The sequence below is a fragment of the Nomascus leucogenys genome, chromosome 14, assembly GCF_006542625.1.
Source record: "Nomascus leucogenys isolate Asia chromosome 14, Asia_NLE_v1, whole genome shotgun sequence".
Lineage (NCBI taxonomy): Eukaryota > Metazoa > Chordata > Mammalia > Primates > Hylobatidae > Nomascus > Nomascus leucogenys.
Window position 1 is genome coordinate 35,769,251 of NC_044394.1, and position 24,771 is coordinate 35,794,021.

At 47.2% G+C, this 24,771-nt stretch overlaps 1 pseudogene; it reads left to right on the top strand.

Moving 5' to 3' along the window:
- The first annotated feature begins 3,137 nt into the window (after positions 1 to 3,137).
- LOC100582021 overlaps positions 3,138 to 24,771 on the top strand; it is a 29,505-nt pseudogene continuing 7,871 nt past the window's right edge.

Consider the following 24,771-nt stretch of genomic DNA (forward strand, 5'->3'; position numbering starts at 1 on the left):
AGACAGGCATGCAAAATAAAGTATGTAGAACAAGAGTCTAGTAGGCTTATTTCAGAATCATACTTTTCCTGCATAAAAATACATATTCCTAAAAAAACAATTACCGTATGAATTAGCGATTCTACTTCTAGGTATATACCCAAAAGAACTGAGAAAGCAGAGACATTTGTATACCAATATTCATAGCATTATTCACAATCGTCAGAAGAAGGAAGCAACCCAAATGTCCATCGGTTGACGAAAAGATAGACGCAAAGTGCTATAAACATACAATGGAGTATTATCTAGCCTTAAAATGAAGTGAAATTCTGACACATGCTACAACATTAATGAACCTTGAAGGCACGATGCTAAGTGAAATAAGCCAAATAGGGAAGGACACACATTGCATGATTCTACTCATATGAGGTACCCAGAGTGGTCAAAATCATGGGCAGAAAGTTAAATGGTGCTTGCCAGGGTCTGGGGGACAAAGAATGGGGAGTTACTTTTTAATGAATACAGGGTTTCAGTTTGGGAAGATGGATGGTGCTGATGGCATCACAACAGTGTGAATGTGCTTAATGTCACTGAATTGTATACAGTGTTACAGAATTGTAAAATGGTTTAAACGGTAAATTTTATGTTATGCATAGTTCCCCCCTCCCCCCAACAAAATACATAAGATTACAAAGCCCATCCTGGCTAACACGGTGAAACCCAGTCTCTACTAAAAATACAAAAAAATTAGCCGGGCCTGGTGGCGGGCGCCTGTAGTCCCAGCTACTCAAGAAGCTGAGACAGGAGAAGAGCGTGAACCCGGGAGGCGGAAGTTGCAGTGAGCCGAGATTGCGCCACTGCACTCCAGCCTGGGTGACAGAGCGAGGCTCCGTCTCAAGAAAAAAAAAAAAAAAATTTCAAAGCAGGCTGGGCACAGTGGTTCATGCCTATAATCCCAGCACTTTGGGAGGCTGAGGTAGGAGGATCACTTGAGGCCAGGAGTTCAAGACCAGCCTGGGCACCGAAAAATTTTAAAATGGCCAGGCATGGTGGTGCGTACCTGTAGTCGCAGTTACTCTGGGCTGAGGCAGGAGGATTACTTGAGTCCAGGAGATGGCGGCTGCAGTAAGCTATGACTGGGCCACTGCATTCCAGCTAGGATGACAGAATGTAAACCTGTCTCAGAAAAAAAAAAAATTGCGGTTGCCGGGCGCGGTGGCTCGCGCCTGTAATCCCAGCACTTTGGGAGGCCGAGGCGGGAGGATCACAAGGTCAGGAGATCGAGACCATCCTGGCTAACACGGTGAAACTCCGTCTCCACTAAAAAATACAAAAAAAAAAAAAAAAAAAATTAGCCGGGCATGGTGGCGGGCGCCTGTAGTCTCAGCTACTCAGGAGGCTGAGGCAGGAGAATGGCGTGACCTTGGGAGGCGGAGCTTGCAGTGAGCCGAGATCGTGCCACTGCACTCCAGCCTGGGGAACAGAGCGAGACTCTGTCTCAAAACAAAAACAAAAACAAAACAAAAATAAAACAAAAAAGATTACAAAGCAAACCAATTATATTGAAATGCAAGTATTAAACTATTTTTAGAAAACCAAATGTATTCTGTAATTTATGTGCTTCTCTATTAATATATGACATAAGCAGACCTATTGCAAAATCTAATAACTACCTACCACAATGACAAAGCAGGAGTGAGTGTAAATGATATTTCAAGATATCATTAATCATATGAGTTATAGATAAAAATAGAAACTTTTCTCATTCCAAGTTTCCAGGTGTCTTGAAATTGTCTCCCTAAATTCTATACCTGCTGGCTTCTAAGGGGTCCCTGGACCCCCAGTTAAGAATACCTGAGAGATATGTATATGGGGTGTGGTGGGGTGGCTCACACCTATAATCCTAGCACTTTGGGAGGCCTAGGCAGGAGGATTACTTGAGCCTAGGAGTTCAAGATTGACCTAGACAACAAAGGGAGACCCCATCTCTACAAAAAATTTAGAAATCATCCAGGTGCAATGGTGCCTGTAGTCCTGGCTACTCGGGAGTCTGAAGTGGGAGATTGCTTGAGCCTGGGAGTTCAAGGTTGCAGTGAGCCAGGATCACACCACTGCACTCCAGCCTGGGTGACAGAGTGAGACCTTAAAGGGCTATATGCTTTTTTTTTCTTTTTTGAGATGGAGTCTTGTTCTGTTGCCCAGGCTGGAGTGCAGTGGCACGATTTCAGCTCACTGCAACCTCTGCCTCCTGGGTTCAATCGATTCTCCTGCCCCAGCCTCCTGAGCAGTTGGGATTACAGGTGCCCACCACCACACCCAGCAATTTTTGTATTTTTGTAGAGATGGGATTTCACCATGTTGGCCAGGCTGGTCTCAAACTCCTGACCTCAAGTAATCCACACGCCTTGGCCTCCCAAAGTACTGGGATTACAGGTATGAGCTACTGCACCCAGCCTCACCATATGCTTATTTACAAGGCTTTTCATTGCAGCACTGTAAGAGACTGAAAACAACCTAAGTGTTCATCGATAGGAAACTGGTTAAGTATATCTGGCCCTAAAAGCCAATGAGGGTGTTTATGCACCTATATAGGACTATTTTTGAAAAAAAGCAAAAGAATGGGGAAAAGAATCTATATATACATTTTTTGCAGGGAGGGACAGGGTCTCACTCTGTCACCCAGGCTGGAGCACAGTGACAAGATCATGGCTCACTGCACCCTCGACCCACAGGTCTCAAGAGATCCTCCCACCTCAGCCTCTCAAGTAGCTGGGACTACAAGTGCATGCCATAACACCTGGCTGATTTTTTTATTTTTATTTTTTGTACAGATGAGGTCTCATTATGCTGTCCAGGCTGGTCTTGAACTCCTGGGCTCAAGCAATCCTCCTGCCACAGCAGGTAGTACTTTGGGAATACAGGCATGAGCCACGTCACCCAGGCTACACATTTCTTTCTATAAAATATCTCTGGAAGAATACATTAGAAAATGGTAATATTGCTTGCTTCCTAGGAAGAGAAGGGGTGGGGTATGAGAGTAGGAAAGAGCATTCCCACTGTATGTCTTTTTAGATCCTTAAAACATTGAACTATGTAAAGTTATGGAAAGGTGTTACCTATTCATAAATGAAGTTTACAATTAAAATGTTCATAATATGATGGGCCTGCTAGGATGTCTCCAATTTCCTGTTGTTACCCAGTCCCTATATGAGGAAAAACCATTGAGTGGTGCCTTACTGGTAAGTTTGCTAACCTTAGGTCATGGGACTTGGTCATCCCTGATTGTTCCAACAGGGGAGCTTCATGCCCAGATCTTTTCTATTGAGGAGTTTGTACTGGAGACACAGAAGCATCGGTGAGTAGAGGCATAGTAAAGTATCTCCCTCTCTCTCTCTGTCTCTTTCATTTATTTACCTATTTTACATGGAGTCTTGCTCTGTTGCCCAGGCTGGAGTGCAGTGGCACAATCTCAGCTCACTGCAACCTCCACTTCCTGGGTTCAAGCAATTCTCCTGCCTCAGCCTCCCAAGCAGCTGGGATTACAGGCATTCACCACCATGCCCAGATAATTTTTATATTTTTAGTAGAGATGGAGTTTCGCCATGATGGCCAGGCTGGTCTCAAGTGATCTGCCTGCCTCAGCCTCCCAAAGTGCTGGGATTACAAGCATGAGCCACCACACCCAACCAGTAAAGTCTCAATTGGTTTTTTTTTTTTCCCTAAACATCTTCCCAGGGAAGGAGGAAACTATAAAAATATCCCCCATCCCTCTCCAGAATTGTAGATAAGGGAAACTGGAGGCCCCAAAAGGTTAAGTGCTTTCACCTTTGAACCAGCCTTGTTTTTCCAGGGCTGGGCACTTTCACTTCCCACAGGCCAAAAGTAGCCTGAGAGAGGTAAGGCTGAGGATTCAAATTTCCTCCAATGGCAGGAAGAGAGAAGCCACCATTTCCTGAGAGTGGTGAGAAGTCAGGTCCACCTGACCCAACAGGACAGGGTGGGGCTGAGGGAGGATCCTCAGGCTGTGTTTGGGGAAGGAGTTACAAGGGGAGTAAACCCAGGCCTTGCCTGAAGGAGGGAAGGAAGGATAGCAGGTCCCCCACTCAATTCAAGGGACTCATTTCAAGAGTGACAGGGTTTGGAGGTTCAAAGGTGACTGACCAGTTTGTTGATTTAAATATTGACAGGTGGCCGGACATGGTGGCTCACATCTGTAATCCCAGCAATTTGGGCACTGAGGCAGGAGGATTGCTTGAGCCCAGGAGTTCAAGACTAGCCTGGGCAACATAGTGGGACCCCATCTCTACAAGAAATTAAAAAAATTAGCTGGGCATGGTGGCACACACTTGCGGTCCTAGCTACTTGAGAGGCTCAGGTGGGAGGATCCCTTGAGCCCAGGGGGTCGAGCCTGCAGTGAGCCATGTTTGCGCCACTGCCCTCCAGCCTGAGTGACAGAGTGAGAACTTGTCTCCAAAAAACCCCACAAGGGCCGGGCGCGGTGGCTTATGCCTGTAATCTCAGCACTTTGAGAGGCCGAGGCGGGCGGATCACCTGAGGTCAGAAGTTGGAGACCAGCCTGACCAACATGGAGAAACCCCCATCTCTACTAAAAATACAAAAAATTAGCCGGCTTGGTGGCACATGCCTGTAATCCCAGGTACTCAGGAGGCTGAGGCAGGAGAATCACTTGAACTGGGGAGGCGGAGGTTGAGGTGAGCCAAGATCACGCCATTGCACTCCAGCCTGGGCAACGAGAGCGAAACTCCATCTCAAGGAAAAAAAAAAAGAAAAAGAAAGAAAAGGAAAAAGAAAAAAAACACACAAATGTCACCATTTAATGTTTGTAGGGTGAGGGACCAACTCCGTATATTTCATGAGAGGGTTCTAGGGGAAACTAGTTATTTCAACATAATAGATGTCTCTACTTGAGAAAATAAAGACCAAATTGCTTTTCAGGTTTTTGGCTAAGATGAAGTGCAGAAAGCAATAATTGCTAGCATTTATAGTGTTCTTTATCTGTGTCAGACACTGTTCTAAGTGATTTGTATGTACTAACCTATTTAATACACACATCTAGCACAGGCGATACTATTACTGTCTCCATCACAGCTAAGAAACCAAGGCACAGAGAGGTTCGATATCTTGTCCAAAGTCATACCGCTAATATTTTAAGCAGCCGGGGCTCAAACTAGGGCAGGCTGTCTCCGGAGTCCACATGGTTTTCTCTGGTCTTCCTGCGTTGAGTCACCTGACTTTGCAGTTAGGGTGATTCTGCCTGCCTTGTCATCAGGTGCCATTTGGCCAGTGGGCTGGGTCCTGCCTCATCTCCCTGCAGGCTGCCTGGTCCCCCGGGCTTTTCCTCTTCTCTCCTGCCTTTATCCTTGCAGGAACAAATGAATACACCTCAGGGTTCTGGCTTTGACCACCCCTGGTCCCCTCCGCTGTCTTCACCCACTCCCCTTCTCACTCTAACAGACTAACACATTCACTATACCTGAGGCCAAGGACATCCTTAGTAGGATCTGTGGTCCCAGTGGTCCACTCACACGCTGGGGACCTGCACATCCCCAGTGGCTAGGAAGGTGCGGACAGGTGGAAGTAGGAGGCGGTAGGGCCAGGAGTTGGCCGCCAAAGTTCCCCTTGCCGGGCTGTGTTGGCTGCTGCCCTCTAGTGGCGACCAGAGGAGCTGGCGAGGACCAAAGGCAGGTTCATCGCTTATGGAAAGGAGTTTTGAGAGACAGTGGGGACCCCACTACCCGGCTCATGAAGGCCAGGTGGGCAGGCCCCGAAAGTACACACAGCAGACACCCACCCACCACACACACACAGTACACAAAATTGTAGACAGGGTCCACCTCGGCATCGGGGCTCCTGCTGCCCCGGCATGGTCTGGCTACAGACGATGCTTGTTGTGTGAGAGACACCGTGAAGTCAGACATGGCAGAGACAGGCCTGGAGGCCCAGGGCCCTCCCTCCGCCTAGTCTTCTCCTCCCCCTGTGTGGCTCTTACCTCGACCTGAACTCCTTCCCCACCAGCTCCCCAGGCCTCCCAGGAGCACAGCTTTGGGGTAGGAAGAGCTGAGGAGAGAGGTTACCGCCGGCCCCACTGCACCCTAACACATGCCATCCACCACACGATGTCCCCTCTTTAAGGTGCCACATGCCGGGGGAAATTTTTCCTGTGATAGCCCCTGTAGTTGGCAGGTGTGTTGCTTGGCACCCCACCTCTAAGATCTTGGTTCTGCAGCCGGCTAGCAAGACCAAAATTCTAGTGAGAGACAAACTGCAATGAAAAACAATGACCCCTGCTATGTCCACATAATCTATATGTCCAGGGAACCTAGGCCTCCCAACCTGGTTTCTACACGGTGCCTGTGCCTCACCCAAGCAGCTGCCACACGGTCCTGGCACCCCCCCCCCATCCCTGTCACATGCCTGGGGCTCCAACTCAGGTGGCTGGGTTAAAGAGCTTTCTAGTGACAAGTCCTCAAAGGGCACTATTAATTGCCTCAGCGTTGTCTTCAGCTAAACTACTAGAGGATAAAGGGCAGGGGGTGGGGCAGGGGTGAAGGGGTGGGGCTGGGGAATGACGAGAAGGAACGGGTGGGGAGGGAAGCACACACACACATGCACGCACACACACACACACACGCACACACATATGCACGCACACGCATGCAGCAGAGCCCCTGAGCAGGGCTGCTCTAGTCCCATAGCCTGGGGCGCAGGGAGGCGGGCAGCTGGCTGATGGAAGTCCAGGCGCCCTGGGCTAGCAGCTCCTCTCCTGAGGCAGCCCCATTAGCCAGGACAGCAGGGAGCCATTCACGGTCACTCCTGTCATTAGCATAACGCAGATCACTGGAATCTCGGCTGAAGTGTCTCTCTGTCTTTATCCAAGCAGCTCCAGGGGGTCCTCCCATGACAGGAATTCCTGATGAGAAGAAAAGGTGCAGCTCTTTCTGACAAGCTAGCTCCTCTCCTCAGAAAAAAGAAAGAAACAAAGAGAAGAGGATGACATTGAATGTATCAGAGAACTAAGAAACTTCTGCCAGCCTGAGCAACTTCTCCAGCCGGTGCGACACAGCAAGACCAAAAAAACAAACAAACGAAAAAAGAAATTTCTGTATCAGGAGGATGCTAGCTCTACATTCCACTTCACAACCAGGCCCTACATCAGCCTATATTTGAACACCGTGGCAATTCACAACCCCACGATCTGTGAGGAAATTTTTCCTTATGCTAAACAGATAGGTCCAGTTTCCCCACTTGGGACTGCCCAGAAAAAGCCTATATATTTAATATAATTTATTATAAATAGATGATATTTGTTGGACATGTCTTTTGACAGGCACTGGGTTAGGTCCTTTATACACTCTCTTGTTTAACACCCACAATAATTCTATAAAGTAGATATTATTATTATTATTATTGAGACAGAATCTCGCTCTGTCGCCCAGGCTGGAGTGCAGTAGCATGATCACGGCTCACTGCAGTGTTGACATTCCCAGGCTCAGGTGATTCTCCTACCTCAGCCTCCTGAGAAGCTGGGACTACAGGAGTATGCCACCACGCCTGGCTGATTTTTGTATTTTTTCATAGAGACAAGATTTTGCCATGTTTCCCAGGCTGGTCTTGAACTCCTGGGGCTCAAGCAATCTGCCTACATCAGCGTCCCAAAGTGCTGGAATTACAGGCATGAGCCACCACATCCAGCCAAAATAGGTACCCATTAGATCCATTTTGCAGAAGAGGAATCTGAGGCACAGAGAAATTAGGTAGCAGCTAGCAAGTCCCAGGTAGGGCAATCCATACTAGTATACTCATGACACTGGACTTTCAGTGCTAACGCCAGGAAAGCCACTGGCATACTGGGACAACTTGGTCACCCCAGGCCCCAGTCTTCCTGGCAATAGCATCCACATGCTTACCCACTGAAATACACTGCCTTGGAACATCCACTCTTCAAATGTTTCTCACATGCACACGCATGCAGGCACACACACACACTGCCCCCAAGTCTTCTTCTGGACCACGTCTCACCTTTTCACAGCCATTCTTCGTTTAAGACAAGTGCCAGTCCCTTTGCCAGCCTCCTCCCTCTCTCGCCAGTGTTTCCTGTGCAGCATGTCTGTCCCTCCTGGTGCAGCTCCCCCCAGGTCTTGTGCAGAGTCAGAGTCAGATGCTGACAATCAAGGGGACCATGTCCATTGGTTGAGGGTTTGTGCCCAAAGTCCTATTTTCCTTTTTTCCTTCCCAGCAGAGCCTCTATTTTCTTTAGAGCAGCAGTGTGCCCTGCTTTTAAAAAAACAAACACAAAATAGAACAACTCTCCATATCACCCTCAGCCCAACCACTGGAGGAGGAAGGTCTGATTCTGGGGCAGTGGGTGGTGGCGGGAGGAGGAAAATGCACAGTGAATCTCAAATCCAAACAACATGTTAGGATGGTCTCCCTCGGGGGTCCCTCCACGCCTTGGCATTCTCCACTCCACCCAGACAGAGGGGAGAGAGCTGGGCGCTGTCTTCTGTTTCTGTGGGATTCTTGCCTCAGACACAGAATCCCCCCTCACGCATTACCACTTGCCCACCTCTCCACCTGAAAAACACCCACCCATTTCTCAAAGCCCAGCTCAAATATTTCTTGAGTAGGCCATGGAGTGTCCTCATCTCTGTGTCCACAGTTCCCAGCACAGGTCCTGACATGAAGAGGTGCGTGAGGTGGGCAGGAGTTATCCTGCCTATGGGGATGGCCTCTGAAGCCATATTTCTGCCAGGTCACTCTCCCTCCGTTAGAGGTGGAGATCCTTGACCCAAGCTGGCTAAATGGGCTCCTTCCCACAACTGGAGAGCGGACCTGAGCGAGGCCGGATTGGCCTGTGTGCAGTGTGTGGCACTGAGCCATCTCAATGGCAGCTTGTGAGCCCCGTGGTGGACATTTATGCCATGTGGCAATGACAGAGGAAGCCAGTCTATGGTGAAAAGGCCCTAGCTGATGCCTGTGAGGAGGGTACGGTCAGTGAGGTATAGCCTCAGCCTTACAGACCCTTCCCATTCCAGCTACTCCCAGCACCCTTGGGTTCTTTGAGGCACTACTGAGTTTCTATTTCTTGCAACTCAAGAGTCCTAACTGCTCCAGGAGAGGAGGTTCCCAGGGGTCAACAGATGCTGACCCAGAGTCTGGGCCCTACCTGTCCCACAGCCAGCCATACCGATGTCCCTTCGTTGTTCCCCAACTCCCAGTCTGGTAGCTCTCAGCTGGGGCCGTACACTATAGTTAACTCAAACAGGTTGAATCAGACTCTCCAGGACGGGCTCCAGCATCAGCAGCTCTTCAAGTCAACCTGCTTCCACAGGGTCACATCCCATTTCTTCAGGGCTTCCACAGGGCAGCCAGGATGGAACACAGCCCTAGAGACGGAGAAGTACAGGAGAACACTGGGCCACTAGAGTCCTGAGCACCAACACCCACCCTCTCCTATGCATAGCTACAGAGATGACAGCAGTGGAGGGGGCTGCAAGTGAGGCCAGCCCTGCCCAGCCTGCCCCTCCTCCTCTTCCTCCTAACCCTACCCAGCAAAGGTGAGCCCTGGAGCTGTCCTTGTCCCACCCACCACTTGCATGCATGACACATTGGAATTACAGGTATGAGCCACCACACCCAGCCAAAATAGGTATCCATTAAATCCATTTTACAGAGGAGGAATCTGAGGCACAGAGAAGTTAGGTAGCAGCTAGCAAGTCCCAGGTAGGGCAATCCATACTAGTATACTCATGACACTGGACTTTCAGTGCTAAAGCCAGGAAAGCCACTGGCATACTGGGACAAGTTGGTCACCCCAGGCCCCAGTTTTCCTGGCAATAGCATCCACATGCTTACCCACTGAAATACACTGCCTCCGAACGTCCACTCTTCAAATGTTTCTCACATGCACACGCATGCAGGCACACACACACACACACAGCCCCCAAGCCTTCTTCCAGACCATGTCTTTTCACAGCCATTCTTCATATGAGACAAGTGTCAGTCCCTTTGCCAGCCTCCTCTCTTTTTTGCCATGGTTCCCTGGGCAGCATGTCCGTCCCTCCTGGTGCAGCTCCCTCCAGGTCTTGCACAGGGTCAGAGTCAGCCATGACACTTTGAGTCATGGCTCTGAATCTCTGAAGAGCCCTGTCCATCCTGTGTCCCTGCCTCTTGCACAAACCCCTCCTCCATGCCACCTGTGATCACTCCACACGCCCTTCCTGCCCCTTCTCTCTGCCTATCCAGTCATCAGTCTTTCAAGACCTAGGTAACATCCCTGCTTCCAGGAAGCCTTCCTGACTGCTCCAGTCCATTCTAACCCTTTCTTCTCTAGGTTCCTGTTTGCACCCAGCATTCACGGTCCTCATGGGACATACTCACTGACTCCCTCTGACTTCTCTTGCTTCTTATCTGACTTTCCAGGCCTTTAACACCTTGCCTCACTGACCAGTCTGTGAGACCCTTGTCGGCTCACCACACCCTGGCCAAACATCTAGCCGGGCCTGAGGGAGATGCTCAGGCGTCCATGCACCGGTGGATGCTCCCACCCCACTTTCCCACTTCCCCAGTCTGGAGTGGGGAAAGAGGGGCCCATCCTAAGAAGGTTCCTTGGAGAATCAGGTTGGATGGGAGCAGGCACCCTCTCTCTCTCACACACACACAACTGTGGCTGATGGCACCAGTCAATGGTAGAGGGATGGGAGAGGCTAGATTACCTCTTAATTTCATCCCAAACCTGAAACCTCTGAGCCCAGCACACCAGATCAGCTTCCGGTGGCAGCCACACTGACTGTCCCACCCAAGCTGCCTGTCTTTACTCACCACCACTCTCCATGCACCTTCAGGGGGAGGGGGCTGGCGGTGGGCAATGGCAGTGATGTGAGTCTGAAACCACAGCCAGAGACCAGTAAGAGACCAAAATCAATGCGTGACTAATTTTAGGGCTGCTGGCTTGACTGGCTGCATGTACTCTGTGTGTGTGTGTGTGTGTGTGTGTAATGACAGTGAAGACAAAGCTAAGTGCAAACCTCTGCCAGCCAACAGCAGCAGAATTGCATCTCCCGAGAGCTTCTTGAGTCTCCTTGCCATCCCCATATGCAGTGTTGGTGAGAGCTGAGCAGGCAGCTTCTCCCCAGAGAGCCTCAGGGCAAGGCTAGGGAACAGAGTGTTATAGACGTCAGAGGCTGACAGGCACAACAAACCTTGGGACATCTCACACACAGAAAGGCACATACAAGAGAGGCCCCCTGCAGCTGGCAGTGCAGGGGTCCCAGGGAGTGCACAGGTAAACATGTGGGTATATGAGGACTCACTCACAGACACTCAAGCAAGCAGGAAGGTACCAGACCAACCTAGACACCAAATACACACAGGTACCAGGCCCACAGACACAGCTTCACACCTGACATCCTCCTGAGACACCCAGATCAATCTTCCTCAGTCAAAGGCAGCCTTTGGCTGGTTTGGTGCAGTGACAACAGTCCGTCATTCCCATCTTACCTCCCTTTCTTTGTATCTACCCAGTTTTTTTTAGGTCACCTGAAGCGGGGCCAGCTGAGCTTCCCCTGCCCTAGACCTAAGAGGTTCTCCGTCCCAGGGTTGTGGGGTTTGGGAGATTGGAGGTCAAAGTTGGAAACTGGCTTTCCACCCCTCTGCTGGGGGCCGGAGCCTGCCCTTTCCATGGAGGGGAGGTGGTTGGGACAGTGAGGGCAGGCAAGGCCTCCCAGCTTTCCCAGGCCCCAGCCCCAGTTGCTTCACTTGCTGGAATTGCACACCGCATCAGGCCTCTGACCCCCAAGAGAAAGTCTGGGGGTGTGGGCTAGGAGAGCCTGGTCTGGAGTCTCCAGGGTCCCCTCAGGCCTCTGGGCAGGCCCATCCCATCATCTGCCAGCGGTCCTATATACCAGAACATCCATGGGCAGCTGTGACTCTGGCCACTAGAATGCAGCTTCAAGAGCAGCTTCAGGCTCTGGTCCCAGGGTCAAGCCTGACTGTGTGAGCCCTGATCACTCTTCCTGGGCATCCCTTGGAGCTGGGCACCATGTGGACATAGCTGGATCTGCCGAGCCCGGGGTACCCACAGGGGCCGTCCCAGGCGCTGACTACACAAGCAGGAGAGGCCCGTGTGTGCCAGGCAGAGGAGCTGGGCCTAGGGAAGGGGTCGGAGCTGCCTCTCAGGGCTGAGCTGGACAAATAGGTTCTTAATGAGGGCTGCCCCCGTCTGGGCTGTCAGATGCCACCCCAGATATGGTATCTCCCTTCTCCGCCTGTCCACACTACACACAGCATAGTAGAATTCCAGCTTCTCTCACTCTGGCCCTGCTCTCTGCCCTCTGTCTATAGCCCTCCTCTTTCAGATATTCAACAGGCTGCTTCTGCATCGTTCAGGCCAAGATCACCTTCTCAGGGGGGCCCTCCCTGATCACCTTAGCTAAACAGCAGCCCCCAGCCCATTCCCCACTTTACCTTTCCTCATAGCACTTATCACTATAAGACAATATAGTCAATGTTCATTTATTCTCTGTCTCTCCCACTGGAATGTGAACTCCATGAGGGCGGGGACTTTGGCCTGTCTAGTCCCAGAATTCCCAGTGCAAACAAAGTAGGCATGCACTAAATATGTTCGATGAACATGAGCAAGCATGCACATGCAACTGACACACGACAAACTTGCACACGCAGACACACAACACACATGCATGCACCCCCGCACGCACTTGTGAGCAGAGGCATTCTCATGTCTCACTTGGCTCAGCTCCCGAGAGCCTGAGGGAAGCGTTATCACCCACACTCTCCCACTCAGGCAGCCTCCAGTCGGACTCCGCTCAGCCCTCCTGGTGCTAACTCGGCCTGACACGCCGGTTGCACATGGGACCTCCTGTGGAAGCTGCAGCGAGCCCACCACCATTGTGGTGGCTGCTAATTGGCTCTGTGTTGGGCCGTGGGTCATCGCTCGGTCAGCCATGGCTGATACTTTCTTCCCACTTGTCTCAGGAAAGGCGCTGCTGTCCCCTCCGCTTAGTCCTCAGCAGGCCACTGAACCGCACATGCCTGGCCACATGGGACCAACAGGGCCAGCCAGCCTTTCGGATGGTGGCTCAAGCCCCACTCATTCTTGAGAGAGAGCAGAGACAGCTCAGCAACAAGACTGGCCCTGGGCTGAGTTGTTGCCCACGGATGTAGAGTAATAAAGAGGGTATGACGAAGGGCCCAAGACCAGCATCTGTGCATAACCTGTCACGGTGCCCCTCCATCACACACCTACACACAAAAATAATCTCAGGAAGGTGGAGAGTATAAAGGTGGTTAGCAGACGCTAGGAAGAAAAGGGGTGGGATGGGGAATGAAGAGAAGTGGATAATTGGGTCCCAAAATACAGAAAGATGGAATAAGTGACTTCTAGAGTTTGATAGTACAGTATGAAAATTTTAGTTCACAAGAATTTCTTGCATATTTCCAGATGCCTTGGTAAGATGCTTCCTAACTTTCTCATTATGCTGGTTTTTAAACTATTCTCTTTCCGCTCTTGAAATCATGCTGGTTTTTTGTTTTTTGTTTTTTTGTTTTGAGATGGAGTTTCGCTCTTGTTGCCCAGGCTGGAGTGTAATGGTGCAATTTTGGCTCACCGCAACCTCTGCCTCCTGGGTTCAAGCGATTCTCCTGCCTCCACTACCCGAGTCGCTGGGATTACAGGCACGCACCAGCACGCCTAGCTAATGTTGTATTTTTAGTAGAGACGGGGGTTTCTCCCTGTCGGTCAGGCTGGTCTTGAACTCCTAACCTCAGGTGATCCATCCGCCTCGGCCTCCCAAAATGCTGGGATTACAGGCGTGAGCAACCGCGCCTGGCCCATGCTGTATCCTTATCTGTTGTCTGTTGTTGTTTGTTTTTGAGCCCAGAAATAACTTCTCACCTATATGTTCAAATGATTTTTAACATGAGTGCTAAGAAAGTTCATTGGTGGAAAAGCAGCCTTTTCAAGAAATGGTGTTGGAGAAACTTGATTTCCACATGCAGAAGAATGAAGGTGGACCCTATGTCACACCAGGTGCAAAAATGAATACAAACTGGATCAAAGACCTAATCCCAAGTGCTAAAAGAATCATATGCCTAAAAGAAAACATTGGCCACACTTTTATGACATCAGATTGGGCAATGCTTTCTGGGATATGACACCAAAAGCATAGGCAACAAAAGAAAATTAGATTCCTTGGATTACATCTAAATGACAGACACTTTTGTGCATCAAAAAACACTGTGAACTGAGTGAAAACATAACCCATGGATTAGGAAAAATGTTTGCAAATCATATATCTGAAAAGAGGCTGATATCCATCATATATAAAGAACAGCTAGAACTAAACAACAAGAAACCCAAAGCATCCCATTAACAATGATCAGAAGACTCGAGTAGACGTGTCCCTAAAGAAGATATAGCAATGGCCAATAAGCATCTAAAATGATGTTCAAAATCACTAATCACAGGGAAGCGCAAATCAAACCAAGAATGTGATACCACACATTAGGATGGATATGATAAACAAACAAGCATTGGTGAAACTAGAGGGAAGTAGGAATGCTCCAATACGATTGGAGGGAATGTAAAACCGTGAAGGAACAGGGAAAATAGTATGGCCTGTACTGGAAAAATTAGGAACAGTATTATCGGATGTTCCCGCAGTTGCATTTGTGGGTACCTACCAGAAAGAATTAGAAGCCAGGAGTGGAAGAGATATTTGTACACCCATATTCATAGCAGCATTATTCACAAGAGCCAAAATGTGGAAGCAACCCAAGGGTTCGTGGACAGATGAATGAAAAAGCACACTGCAGTTCATTCATACAATGGAAGACTGTTCAGCCTTAAAAAGGCAGGCACTTCCAGCCGGTGCGGTGGCTCACGCCTGTAATCCCAGCATCTTGGAAGACTGAGGTGGGCGGATCACCTGAGGTCAGGAATTCAAGACCAGCCTGGCCATTTTGGTGAAACCCTGTCTCTACTGAAAATGCAAAAAATTAGACGAGCGTGGTGGCGTGCGCCTGTAGTCCCAGCCACTCGGGAGGCTGAGGCACAAGAATCGCTTGAACCCAGGAGGCGGAGGTTGCAGTGAGCCCAGATTGTGCCACTGCACTCCAGCCTGTGCGACAGAGTGAGACTCCACGTAAACACAAAACAAAATAAAACAAAAAACAAAAAAACAATAAAACCAGACAGGCACTTCTGACACAGGCTGCAACACGGATGAACTTTGAAGACATTCTCGTCAGTGAAATAAATAAATCCCAAAAGGATAAACACGACCAGGCTCAGTGGCTCGCACCTGTAACCCCAGCACTTTGGGAGGCTGAGGCAGGCGCATCACTTAAGGTCAGGAGTTCGAGACCAGCCTGGCCAATAGGGTGAAAGTTCGTCTCTATTAAAAATACAAAAATGAGCTGGGCGTGGTGGCGCACGCCTGTAATCCCAGCTACTCGGGAGACTGAGACACAAGAATCGCTTGAACCCACGATGTGGAGGATGCAGTGAGCCGAGATCACGCCACTGCACTCCAGCCTGGGCAACAGAGAAAGACTCTGTCTCCAAAAAAAAAAATAAGATAAAAAATAAAAGAAAAAGTTAAACACGGGATGATTCCACTTATATCAAGTGTCTAGAGCAGTTAAATTCATAGAGTTGCAAAATAGAATGGTGGCCCCCAGGGGTGGGCGAGAGAGAGGAATGGAGAGTTTGGTTAATGGGTGCAATTTCCATTTTGAAAGATAAAACTGTTCTGGAGATGATGGCGGTGATGGTTGCTAAACAATGTGAATGTACTTAATGTCATTAAAGTGTAAACTGAAAAAGTGGAAATTGTAAATGTTTATACTGGCCGTTCTGTATGAAATAATATATATTTATCATTTGTAATATTATGCATGGTCTATTTTCCCCTAATCAAAGATGAAAATTAAAGCAGTTGGACCTTGAAAAAGAAAAGCAAGAAGCGAATAATACACACAGGCTTTCTCCTGATTAGAGGAAGAGCCCCAAATCTTCTGCGGACACTCACTTTTCTCTTCTTCTTTTTGCATTATTATGAGGAAATCCTTAGAGGTTGGGGAACTTGGGCGACTTTGGCTAATGAGGAGCTCTGTGCCTTGAGCCCCTCAGGCCATAGAATAGTCAATACTCAGTCTGTGCCTCCAGCCCTGCAGTGTGAGGTTCCAGTCCTGTGGGGTCCACACCTGTCACCTGTATCAGGAGGCTCATGTCTCACCCTGTCTTCCTGCCAGTCTTGAGGACGGAGTCTGAGCCTCCATCGTGCCCCACGCAGGGAGGACAGTGGACTTGTTCTCCGTGGTCGTGGCCCAGCAGAGGGGAAGGGCAGTTCAGCGAGTGCTGAGGGACGGTCGGGAGCCTTGTTTTGTTTCCTCATCCTCAGGACAAACAGGAGAGTGCGGTGGGCAGATGGGAGGAGACCAATGTGCAAACTGTCAGCTCAGCAGACTGTGGAGTTTCTGTTCTTAATTGTGGTGGGGGTCTCAGAAATCTTATTCCAAATTTTGCTTTCCTCCCCCACTGGTTGTCCTTTTCATAGACATCTCACCCATGATAGCAGGGCGTGAGTCCCCCTGGGACCTGAGGACTAACATCCCGCTGGAATATTATGAATAATATCACAGTGTGTACACCAGCTGTGATATTAGGAGTCCTATTTATTTTTAGGATATTAGGAGTAATATCACAGTAGGTGTACACAAATAGTGTGTACACCTACTGTGATATTAAAAGTTATATCTCCCTAGGGTATTGTGAATAACCTAGGGTATTGTGAATAACACAGTGTGTACACCCACTGTGATATTTGAAGTAATATCTCCCTAAGATATGACAAAAAATATCAAAGGGTGGACCCACTCTGTGACATCAAAAGTAACATCTCTGTGGATATTCTGAATAATATCACAGGGTGTACACAGCCTGTGACATTAGGAGTAGCATCCCCATAAGATATTCTGAGTAATATCACAGGGTGTACATCCCATGTGACATTAAGAGTAACATCTTCTTAGGATATTACGAACAACATCACAGGGTGTACGCCCCCTGTGACTTTAAAAGTAACATCCCCCTAGAATATTATGAATAATATCACGGGTGTACACCCCTTGTGACATTAGGAGTAACATCTGCCTAGGATATTACGAAGAATATCACTGGGTGTACACCCTCTGTCATATTAGGAGTAACATCCTTCTAGGATATTATGAATAATATCACAAGGTGTACACACACTGTGATATTCGGAGAGATCACTCAATGGGATATAAGGTATCATATCACAGAATGTACACGCATGGTGTACCCCCACTGTGATATTAGAAGCAATATCTCCCTATGATAGCATGAGAAATATCAAAGGGAGTACACCCTCTGTGATATTAGATGTCATGTTTACCATGGATATTACCAATAATATCACAGGGTGCACACACATGAGGTACACCCACTGTGGTATTATTTGTACTGTCTTAGAGAGATATAACTCTCTAATATAACAGAGAGAACTATAACTCTGTAATATCTCTGAGATATTACAAATAATATCACACTGAGTGTACACCCACCGTGAGATTTACAGTAATGTCTCCCTATACGACTACAAGTGTTATCGAAGGGTGTCCACCCCCTGTGACGTTAGATGTAACATCCTTCTGGATATCAGTAATAATATGATAAGGCATACACACCCTGTGACATTTTGTACACCCTTTGTGACATTAAAAGTCACACCCCCCTAGTATATTACGAATAATATCAAAGGCGGTTGACGCACACGGTGTACACATGCTGTTACATTAGGCGTAATCTTTTTCTGTGATTTACGAATAATATCACAGAAGGTGTACACACATGGTGTACACTCCAGGTGACATTAGGAGCAACATCCCCCCAAGATATTAGAAATAATATTCCCAGGGTTGCATACACATAGTGTACTCTCCCTGTGACAGCGGCAGCAACATTCCCCTGGAATATTACGAATAACATCAGAGGGGGTGTACACGGATAATGTACGCACCTTGTAAAATTAGGAGTAGCATCTCCCTACGATGTTATGAATAATATCACAGAATGCGTACACACATGGCGGATACCCCATGTGATGTGAGGAGTTACATTCTTCTAGTATGTTAGGAATAATACCACAAAGGTGTTCACGCATGGTTAACAGCACAGGGGATAACATCCCTCGAGAATATTACAAATAAGATTCACAGGGGCTGTGCACACATGGTGCACATGCCCTGTGACATTAGGAGTACATTTCCCTGACACGTTACAAGTAGTATCACAGAGTGTACACCTTCTGTGACATTTGGAGTAACGTCCCCTAGGATAGTATGAATAATATCACAGGGTGTACATCCCCTGTGACCTGAGGAGTAACATCTTTCTAGGATATTGTGAATAGTATCATAAAACGCACAGCCCCTGTGACACGAGGAGTAACATCCACCTAGGATATTAGGAATAATATCACAGGGAGTACACCCCGTGTGACAGTAGGAGTAACCTCCCCCGAGGATATAAAGAACAAATACAGAGGATGTGCACGTGTTGTGACATTAGCAGTAACATCCATTTAGGATATTACGAATGTTATCAGACCCCCTGTGATATTAGGAGTAACATCCCCCTACAATACTGGGCACCATATCATATGGTGTACAGCCCCTGTGACATTAGAGGTAACATTTCGTTAGGATATTATGAATAATATTCCAAGGTATAGAGCCCTTGGGATGTTAGCAGTAATATTTCCATAAAATATTATGAAGAATATCACTGTTTGCAAACCATAGGTGACATTAGGAGTAACGGCCCCCAAAACTATTATGAATAACTTCACAGGGTGTACACCCTCTGTGACATTAGGGGTAACATCTTTCTAAAACATTACAAATAATATTGCAAAATGTACACCCCCTGTGACATTAGAAGAAACATCGCCCGAGGATATAAGAAATAATATCAGACTGTGTACCTACATTGTGACATCAGTAGTAACATCCCTTTAGGGTATTCAGAATATTTTCAGAGTGTGAACACCTTCTGTGACATTAGGAGTAACATCACCCTACAATATTGGGAATAATACCACACGACGTACACCGCCTGTGACATTAGTGGTAACATTTCTTTAGGATATTACGAATAATATGACAGGGTGTACAGCCCCTGTGATATTAGGAGTGGCATGTCCAAAAAACTTTACAAATAATATCACTGTTTGTACACCACGTGTGACATTAGGAGTAACACCCCCTGAAACTATTATGAATAACTTCACAGATTGTACACCTTCTGTGATATTAGGAGTTAACATCTTCCCAGAATGTGAAGAATCACATCACAGGAGGTACACCCCCGCGACATGAGGAGTAACATCACTCTAGGATATGATGAATAATATAACCAAGTGTACACAATGTGTATGGTGGGACTAACATCCCCCGGGGATACGACGAATCATAGCACAGAAAGCACACCCTCGGTGACGATAGGAGGCACATCCCCGTAGGATATTACGAATAATATCACGAGGTGTACACGCATTGTGACATCAAATATCCAGCTAGTATATTGTGAATAATATCACAGCGTGTACACATTTGTGATATTAGGAGTAACATCTCCCTAGAATATTACGAATAATATCACAGGGTGTACACACCCTGCGACTTTAGGATAATCATCCCCCTGGATAACTACAAATAATTTCACAGGATGTTAAACCCCTGTGACAATAGGAATAATATACTTCTAGGATATGATGAAAAATATCACAGCGTGTACACCCACTGTGATATTAAAAGTTATACCTTCCTCAGATATTATGAATAATATCACAGGGTGTACAGCATGTGTGCACACCCACTGTGATTTTTAAAGTAATATCTCCTTAGGATATTACGAATAATATCAAGGGGTGTACACACCCTATGACATTAAGATAATATCACTTTAGGATATTTGAAATAATATCCCAGGGTGTACAACCCATGTGACGTTATGAGTAACATCTTCCTAGGATATTACAAATAAGATCCCAGGGTTGACATCCCCTGTGACGTTAGGAGTAACGTCCTCCCAGGATATTACGAATAATATCAGAAGGTGTACACACATGGGGACATTAGTAGTAATATCCTGCTAGTATACTGTGAATAATATCACAGGGTATACACACCTGTGACATTAGGAGTAACATCCACCCTGGAATATTCCGAATAATATCACAGGGCGTACACCTCCTGTGACTTTAGGAGTATCATCCCGCTAAAATATTAGGAATAATGTCACAGGGGGTTAGACTGTGTAATATCACAGGGTGTACACACCCTGTGACATTAGAAGTAACATCTTTCTAGAACATCACGAGTAATATCACAATGAGTACACCCCCTGTGACATTAAAAGTAAAATCCCCCTAAGATATTCCGAATATTATCACAGTGAGTACACCCCGCGTGACATAGGAGTAATAACCCGTGAGGATATAACGAATAATATCAGAGGGTGTACACGTATTGTGACATTAGTAGTAACACCTGACTAGGATATTACAAATAATATCACAAAGTGTACACCCCGGGTGACATTAATTTCTGTAACATTCCCCTAGAAGATGACCAATAACATGACAGGGTGTAGAACACCTGTGATCTATGAGTAACATTTCTACAGAATATTACAAGTAATATCATTCGGTGTGCACCCCATGTGACACTAGGAGTAACATCCCACGAAACTGTGACAAAGAATTTCAAAAGATGTACACCATCTGTGACATTAAAAGTAACATCACGCCAGGATATTACGAATAATATCACAGGGTATACAGCCCCTGTGACATGAGGAGTAATGTCTTTTTAGGATATGATGAATAAGATAACAAGATGTACACACCCTGTGACATTAGGTGTAACCTCCGTCTAGGAGACTATGAATGCTATCGCAGCAAACACACCCCCTGTGATAATAGGAGTAACACCCCCGTGGGATATTATGAATAATATCACAAGGTGTACACACATTGTGACTAATGTGTGTCTAATATTCGTCTCGTATGCTGTGAATAATATCACAGGGGTGTACACCCCTGTGATATTACATTAGGGGTAACATCTCCCTAGAGAATTATGAATAATATCATAGGGGGTATACATGCCTTTGGTTTAGGAGTAATATTCCCCTAGGATATGACAAATAATATCACAGTGTGTACACTCACTGTGATATTAGGAGTCCCATTTTCCTAGGATATTACGAATACTCTCACAGTAGGGGTTCACACATAATGTGTACATCATGCGTGTACACCCAATGTGATATTTGAAGTCGTATGTCCCTAGGATCTTATGAATAATATCAAAGGGTGTACACCCCATGTGACATTAAAAGTAACGTCCCTTTTGGATATTCCGAATGCTATCACAGGGTGTGATATTAGGACTGCGATATTAAGAGTAACCTCTTCCTAGGATAACCCATGTGATATTAGGAGTAACCTCTTCCTAGGATATTACGAATAACATCACAGGGTGTACACCCCCTGCGATATTGGGAGTCATATCAGCCTCTCCTCTCCATGGATATTAGGAATAATATCTCAGGATGGGTGTACACCTCCTGCTGTATGGGGAGTCATATCGTCCTCTGCCTTCCTGGCTACTAGGAACAATATCAGAGGGTGGGTGTACACAGCCTGCGATATTGGGAGTAATATCACCCTCTCCGCCTCCGGATATTAGGAACAATCTCACAGAAGTGTGTACACTTCCTGCGATACTGGGAGTAATAGCATTCTCTTCTTCCGTGAATATTAGGAGCAAAATCACCGGGTGGATGCACACCCACTGCTATATTGGGAGTAACGTCATACTCCACCCCCTGGAGATTATATTCGGATCAATATCACCGGGTGGGTGTACACCTACTGCGATATTGAACGTAATATCATGCTCTCTCCCTCCCTGGACATTAGGAGCAATATCACAGGTGGGTGTACACCCACTGAGGTATTAGGAGTAATATTAGTATGAATTATTCCTCATTTATTAGTAACATGAATATGAATTACCAATATTAATATTAATATTAAGAAATAATTGCTAATAAAAAGTTTTCATATTATTAATATTAATATTAATTATTAAGAGCTAACATTACTGTTTTCTAATGAATAAGATCAAGGTAAGTCATTAATATCAGGCGTTATTAATCATTAATATTAATCATTTATTATCATTAGTATAACTATTTAATATTAATCATCGTCATTATCAGTATTGATTTTTAAAATTATATTATCAGTTATTAATATTGATAATTATTAGTGTCAATTAATAATTGAGATTATTAATTGCAGTAAGTCACGTTGCGCCATTCCACCCCTCCCTCGGCAGCTCGTTTACGACCCAAAACGGGGATACAAATGCCCCTGAGAGAGCAGCGGTATGGGATAGATGAGGATGGTCACGTGGTGGAGAGGCGTGTTTTTCTGTACCAGCCCTTCACCTCTGTCGACCTCAACTGGAAAAACAATACCCCATCCTATACTGAAAAGCCACAAGCCCTAATTGATTTGCTCCAAACTGTTATCCAGACCCACAACCCCAACTGGGCTGATTGGCACCAGTTGCTCATGTTCCTCTTTAACAGCGATGAAAGGTGGAGAGTCCTCCAAGCAGCAACTAAGTGGCTAGAGGAACATGCACCAGCTGATTATCAAAACCCCCAAGAGTATGTAAGGACCCAGTTACCAGGAACCGACCCCCACTGGGACCCACATGAAAGAGAGGATATGCAAAGGCTAAACCGAGACAGGGAAGCTCTCTTGGAAGGATTAATGAGGGGAGCTCAGAAGGCCACCAACGTTAACAGGGTCTCTGAGGTCATTCAGGGAAAAGAAGAAAGTCTAGCACAATTCTACAAGAGACTGTGTGAGGCCTGTCGTATGTATACTCCTTTTGATCCCGAAAGCCCTGAAATCAGCACATGATTAACATGGCTTTAGTCCGTCAAAGCGCAGAAGACATGAGAAGAAAACTGCAGAAACAGGCTGGGCTTGCAGGGATGAATACATCACAATTACTAGAAATAGCTAACCAGGTGTTTGTAAACAGGGATGCAGTAAGCCGTAAGGAAAACGGCAAAGAGAATGGAGGTCAGGCCCGGCGAAACACTGACCTGTTTGTTAGCTGCAGCAATCAGAGGGGCCCCTTCAAAGAGGCAAGGGAAGCGGGGCCCTGGGAAAGAAACTCAGCTTGGCTGTCAGAGTTTGCAGCGTAACCAGTGTGCTTATTGTAAAGAAATAGGACATTGGAAGAACAAATGCCCTCAGCTCAAAAGAAAACAAGGTGACTCAGAGCAGGAGGCCCTGGACAAGGAGGAAGGGGCCCTGCCCAACCTGGCAGAAGGGTTATTGGAGTGAGGGAGACCGAGCTCAAGCGTCCCCAAAGAGCCTATGGTCAGAATGACAGTCAGGGGTAGAGACATTGATTTTCTTGTAGATACCGCTGCTGAACATTCGCTAGTAACCACCCCGGTCGCCCCCTTATCCAAAAAGACTATTGACATCATCGGAGCCACGGGGGTTTCAGCAAAGCAAGTTTTCTGCTTGCCTCGGACTTGTACTGTAAGAGGACATAAAGTCATTCATCAGTTTTGGTACATGCCTGACTGTCCCTTGCCCTTTTTGGGAAGGGACTTGCTCAGCAAGCTGAGAGTCACTATCTCTTTGACAGAGCACAGCTCTTTGCTGCTAAAGTTACCCAGAATGGGAGTCATTATGACCCTTACGGTCCCCCGAGAGGAGGAATGGAGACTTTTCTTAACTGAGCCGGGCCAAGAGAGAAGACCAGCTCTGTCTAAGCGGTGGCCAAGAGTACGGGCGGAAGACAACCCTCCAGAGTTAGCCAGTCAAGAATGGGGCCCAGCTGGTTAGGCAAAAACACGACCCAGTCCCCAGAGAAGCTCTTCAAGGTATCCAGGTCCATCTCAAGCACCTAAGAACTTTTGGAATTATTGTTCCTTGTCAGTCTCCATGGAACACTCCCCTCCTGCCTGTTCCCAAGCCACGGACCAAGGACTACCGGCCGGTACAGGATTTGCGTTTGCTTAATCAAGCTACACTGACTTTACATCCAACAGTACCTAACCCGTCCACATTGTTGGGGTTGCTGCCAGCTGAGGACAGCTGGTTCACCTGCTTGGACCTGAAAGACGCTTTCTTTCCTATCAGATTAGCCCCTGAGAGGCAGAAGCTGTTTGCCTTTCAGTGGGAAGATCCGGAGTCAGGTGTCACTACTCAGTACACTTGGACCAGACCGGGCTTCCCCAAGGGTTCAAGAACTCCCCCACCATCTTCGGGGAGGCGTTGGCTCGAGACCTCCAGAAGTTTCCCGCCAGAGACCTAGGCTGCATTTTGCTCCAGTAGCTTGATGACCTTCTGCTGGGACACCCCACAGCAGTCAGGTGCGCCATGGGAACGGATGCCCTACACTGGCACCGGGAGGACTGTAGGTATAAGGTGTCCAAGAAAGAAGCTGAGATCTGCCGACGGCAGGTACGTTACTTGGGATTTACTATCTGACAGGGGTCAGAACGCAGCCTAGGATCAGAAAGAAAGCAGGTCATTTGCAATCTACTGGAGCCTAAGAGCAGAAGAAGGCAGGTGAGAGAATTCTTAGGAGCTGTGGGGTTTTGTAGGCTGTGGATCCCAA